Genomic DNA, 5,722 nt, shown 5'->3' on the forward strand with positions numbered 1-5,722 from the left:
AAAAAAAAAAAAAAAAAAAAGAGTTGTACGTCCCAGAGCCCCTGAGCTCCTGGAAGGCATCCTCCCACTACCGACTCCTCCTGAGAAGGGCCGCGGGGACAGGAAGATGGTGGGTTCGAAGCGGGTTATTTGTGGTTTCTCTTAGTGGAAATAGATGCTCATCGCTGAGTGACCGTGGACTGGGCGAGCAGCGAGGCCTTTCTGATTTTCATCCCTCTTGTCAAACACAACTTTGGAGGTCGTAGGCCTGGAGGGTGGCCTCCTAGCATGTGGTCAGGGTACGGCCGGCCGCCCGCCCGGGAGGTGGCACCGCGAGCCCGCCGCCCCTGGCCGCGAACTCGATCCAGCCCACCGCTAGGTGGCAGGCCGGCCCGTCCGAGAATCGCCGCGCGGCCGCAGCTTCCACTCCGATCCCTGCCCGCCCCGCTTTATTTTCTGTCTGGTGGCGGCGAGGGTGGGGGTGGGATTGCCTCTAAAAGCAAAGCTGGAAAACATTTAATTTAGTGGATGCCGTCCCTTCTTCCCGACGCTCCCGCCTGTAGCAGCCACAACGCGGGTATCCGGAGCCGCTTTCATGTACTCTAAGTTGATTTTTTTTTGCCCCGGAAAAGCTTTACGTACTGGAAAGGGAAAGTAGGCGCACTTGTCTTCAAAAGGCAGAATGGCACTCGACGGTATGGGCAGAGATTCTTGCCAACCACTGGTCGTCCAGCAAAGAAAGTCGGGAATAAAAAACTCCTGATCGCCTCGGAGGAAAGGGGCGCTGGGGGCCGAGGCCTGGGTCCTCACTCGGGCTCACGGCGCCCAGCAAAGCGGGGGAGTTCTGGGGAGTCGGGTGTGCGCTTTCGGTGAAGCTGAGGGTCTCGGAGCGGACATCGGGAGGGTTGGGAGGGGCCGTTCCTGGCCCCCACACCGGCCTGGGCTGCCACTGCGCGGCACCCTCGCTGTGCTGGCGGCCGCGGCCCCACTTGTTGCGCAGTGCTGGAAAGCGGCACGCGCCATTCCATGTTGACTCACAGAGGGCTGCAGACCAGCCTACCGCTGCTCCACGCCATCCACAAACCTCCTCAACACACCCCCTACACACACGCCCTACCACCGCCGGCAAAACTACAGCACCTCCAGCCGGTCTGACGTTTTACACCAAAACATCCCTCACGATCTCAGCATTAGAGGGGCAGCAGAATTCAGATGCCCCGAGAAGTCATTCCGAGGGGAAGGGCGGGCCACCTCCGCCTGGAGAACTCTTCTACTTAAAGTCAACCAGGCACCCCCCCCCCCCCCAACAAAATATATACATATATTAGAACCACGTTGCCTAGTATAACACCATCCTAGTTGCAAAGCAACATTTTTCTTCCGTACTTGATAAACTGCAAAGTCCTTTTTTTTTTTTCAATTAGTTTTATCTCCCTTATGTTTTCTTTTTTAAATCTCTGGGGGGGAAATAATGCTTCATCAGGTCACTTCCCAATATTTCCCAAAAATTGACTTTTGCCAATTGTTTCACCTACCGAGGGGTGGCGCTGCTGCACCGCCTCCTCTCAATCTCTGAAGTTTTTCACAACAAACTGGGTTGTGAGTGTGACTACCCTGCGGGGGAGAGGGAAGGAAGGGTTTTGACATCTATCCATGGCTACCATTTACTCAACCAATAACTGGAACTCTTCAAGGGCTCAGCAAACGACAACTTAAGAATCTAGAGTCCCATCCCTGTCCACCAAACCCAGAATAAATTAGTCTTCTCAAGAAAGCATTGGGATAAAACCCTTCAAAACTGAAAGGAAGAGGAAAGGGATAATTGGAGAATTCCCACTTTTCCTGACTTTCTCCCTCAAGTCGCCTAGTTTTGATGAACAGCATCTAGGCTTCTTGTCACTATCAACAGACCCCTAAAACTAGCCAATGCTTCAGCTTCTAGTATTGGAAAGTCTTCCAAATAGGATACTGGAAACTTCTATTTATAAACTTGGGGTGGGGGGGGAATTGGGGGGGATATTTCCCATCTACAGGTTTCTATTTTGGCCCGAAGACTCAACTGCAGTCATTAGAGTAAAGGAATGCCCATCTCCTGATACTTATTCACCACTTCCTCCTTCCCCAGAGACAAATATCTTTTCTTCTCTTTTTAAAAAGTATATATTTTAAAGCAATAATGTGATTTCATCTCTCTCCTTTGAGCTCATGTTTGCTACCTCCAGGAACAGCGTGTGGACTAGGGCCAGATGAACTTCAACTTGGGCTGCAGATTTACGAGGTTCTGTTCCAGTGCCAAAGGCTCTTGGTAGTAAATAGTGAGCAAAACAGATACCTGTCTCCTGATGGATCCTACCGCCCCCTCTTTTTTTTTTTTTTAAGTTATTTATTAAAACCACACACACCTTGCAAAGAAAAAGGGAAACTGGCAGTCTGTGTAGAGGAAGCCAGTGGCATTGCTCAGAGCCACAAACTGTATTTCTAAACAGCCCTTTCCCTGGTTCCCTCTCTCCTGCCCCACTTTTTTTTTTAATCCAGACTGTGAAAAACACAGCTACTGACACTCACTTTACTTAAAAAAAAAAAAAAAAGAAGAAGAAGAAGAAGAGAAAAAGTAAAGCGTTACAAGACTTTCCTCCTGGAAACTATAAACTGATTGAAAAAAAAATCCATAAAAGATTAAATCCTGGCGGGTTGTGGGGTGGTGGGTGGTGGGGAGATGGGAGGGGAGTGGAGATTGGCACGCTGAGGTGGTCGGGGGCCCTGTAACAGCTTGGGACTTTCAGCAAGCACCTGGTTTGGGGTCATTTATCTGCTCACCTGTCAGGACCCCCATCCCCAAACCCCAGCCACCAACTCAACCATCCAGGGAGGGAACACAACACAGAGGGTCTTTTTTCTATTTTTTTTTTTTTAAATCGGTTTAGCTGTGTTTTTGTTTTCCATGGGGGAGCTTTAAAACTCATTATTGCAACACTACTTCCATTTTTCGCCAGGGTTCCAATAACACGGCATCATAAAGGCAACGCAACCCACAGTTCAAGACATTTACCACGGTCACTACATCCGGCAGTGGGGTGGCCCCTAGCTCCTGCTGCCCCCACCCCCCTTTCTCCTCGCCCGCCCCCGGAGCTCAGCCGATTTCTGAGGCTCCAACTCTGCCCACTCCCTCCCCGGGCCGCCGCCGCCGCCGCCTTCCCCCATTCTTACTCCCTCGAGGAGAGCCACAGGTTGCAAATCCAACCAACCTCGCAATCTATTTTTTGCAAAATCACTCACAAAGATCTTCCTTTCGCGCCCGCGCCCGCGCCCGCTCCTCCCGCGCCGGGTCCCCCCCAGCCAGAGCCACAAAGTGCCCTTCTCTCCTCCCGAGTCTCGCACAGAAGGAACGCGGGCTGGGGCTCGGTTCGTCTTTCTCCTCGCCCAGGGTAGGGACCTCAGGAATCTGACGCCCGGCGTCCACTACGCTCAGGCCCGCAGTTCCTTTTTTACAAAGCTTGCACCATGGGAAAAATAAAATAAAATTTAGGAAAGGGAGGGAACAGCCATTGGGAGCCAACACAGAGTCACGCAGAGCTCAAAATACAAACACCGCGGCGGCCAGAAATCCCGCCACCTTTCTCGTTCTCCCGGGCCGTCCTGTCGAGGTGCCCTGAGTCCCCCCGCACGCCGAAAGGCACCGCAGGTGCAATGCGCACCCCTTTCCCACCCACCCGAAGAAGCCCTGTCCCGCCATCAACCTCTCTCTCCTCGGGATGAACAGGGAGAGCGCGCGGAGGTTCCCGACTCCCTTGACTACAACCAAGAAAGAATAATTTTCAAAGTGTTCAATACCCCCGCCCCCAAGCTCCCCAAAACACAGGGGCAGGGGACACCAAAACACTCGTCTCTCGTTAGGAAGATCAAGGCTCTGAAAGGAAATAGTAGACACGATACTTCATCTCATCTGGATTTATGACCAAAAACAAAAACAAAAACCCGAGGAGTTCGCTTGCATTTTTTCCTTCCAAATCTCGGTTCGGCTCGAAGGCAGGGAATCTAAAGGACCGAGGCCGGTGGAAGAGAGCCAGCGGGGCGAGCGAGCGGGCAGCCTCCCTTTTCGCCTCCCGGAGTTACCCAGAAGGACAGGGGAAGGGAAGGAAGAAGCCGCGAGGAAAAAGAGGAGGGAGGGAAGGCGAGGCCAGGAGCGAGGGAGCAAGGAAAGCAGTTTGCAAGCGAGAAAAGAGGGAAAAAACACAGCCGCACGAATCCAGAGAGAGCACAAGCCGTACGCAAGCAGCAGCAGAAAGAGCGAGAGCGCGAGCGCGCGTCCTCTCCGCGGTCCGGGGCCAGACAGCCCCCAGACCTGCCCGAATCGCCCCCCAAGCACTGTCTCGTCCTCTCTGCTCCGGCCGCCCCCTAATTCCCCTCCTTCCTCTCCTCCACCTCCTTTCCAAAAACCAAAACAGCACAAGGGAGGGTGGCAAAAGCCTCCCCAAACCGGCCGATTCACTCAAAGACAACAATAATAATAATAAATACATTTAAAAAATCTATATCCTAGAGTGGGAGAGACGTGGGACTAATCTTCGGCATTTATTTTAACACCTGACAGCTAGAATAAATAAATATATACATTTATATCAATAGATACACATAGAAAACTTGGAGCCAAAGCATTTGGCAAGAGCGGAAAAAAAAAGAATTAAAAGGTAAAATAATGATCATGAGCAGCGGCGGCGGCAGCGGCACCAGCGGCAACAGCGGCGGCGGCGGCAGCAGCAGCAGCAGCGGCGGCAGCAACAGCAATAATCACCTGGTGTCCGGCCTTTCCTAGAAACTTCTTGCATCACCACTTCTAAGAACCCCAGTTCTAAGAATCAACAGAGCTCAATTCTCGGAATTTGAGCTTCGGACTTTACCACTGCTACGTGGCAGGGGAGGACTTGGTGTCAGCTCGCAGAGATTTTTGCCTCCCCTGGCCGATAAAAAGCCCTCAAAGCCACAAGATTTTTTCACCGGCCGGCATACTTCGAGGTTCTCATCAGCAGAGCGTCTCGGATTTGGAGGTTCGGGTTCGAGGCTGAAGGGACCTGAATGTGGCTCTCCCTCCCCGGGCCCGTGACGATGGTCTGGCCTGCTCCGCCACCGTCACGTGGGCTCCTCCTCTGTGACGTCGGCGCCTTCGCTGTAGCAAAGCTCGGCCTCTGGAATTCTGAGAACTAATTTGCTATTCGGTGACATAAGAGGGGGAGTGCGCTTGCTTTCCCGGGGTCTGGGGCTAATTCCTCCTCTCTTACCCATAAACTCAGCTCCTCGAGCTAAATGCACAAAAGGGAGCGAGAGGTTTGAACCACTGGAAAAAGTATGTTATATATAGTAGGGTTAGAGACGCGAGTAAGAGGGAAAAAAAAAAAAACAACAATAAACACCACAGCTCTTTCCAGCTAGAATATTAAGCACCACGAGAAAAATATTTGCCAAGCAGTTTTCGGTGGGTTCATTTGCTTTATTTTTATTTAGGACAGGGGTTTTTGCTGTTGTTCTGGGGTTTTTTCTTTCTGGCATGGTGGCTTGGGATTTTTGGTTGCTGTATTTTGATGGTTTATGGATTTTTGCTTCTGATTTTTTGCCTTTTGCAAGTTTGTGGTGTTACGTAAATCATAGGATCGGCATCGGTTGGAGTTTTTTGTGCGTGCCTTTTCTTTCTCTATCTAATCTCTCAAGCGTTTTAAAGAAGATGTATTGTTTCAGTACTAATACTGTT

At 51.3% G+C, this 5,722-nt stretch overlaps 1 protein-coding gene across 2 annotated transcripts in view; it reads right to left on the reverse strand.

Annotated features, from left to right (window-relative positions):
* BCL6 (BCL6 transcription repressor) overlaps positions 1-5,082 on the reverse strand; it is a 24,086-nt gene extending 19,004 nt beyond the window's left edge. The window contains exon 1 of one of the 2 annotated variants that reach the window (XM_017549580.2): positions 4,772-5,082. The gene's annotated coding sequence lies outside the window, so the exon portion shown is untranslated. The remainder of the gene's footprint in view (positions 1-4,771) is intronic. The other variant, XM_037746087.1, reaches the window with a different exon arrangement.
* Between the last annotated feature and the right edge of the window lie 640 nt (positions 5,083-5,722).

Source organism: Cebus imitator, unplaced genomic scaffold (assembly GCF_001604975.1).
Source record: "Cebus imitator isolate Cc_AM_T3 unplaced genomic scaffold, Cebus_imitator-1.0 Scaffold220, whole genome shotgun sequence".
Lineage (NCBI taxonomy): Eukaryota > Metazoa > Chordata > Mammalia > Primates > Cebidae > Cebus > Cebus imitator.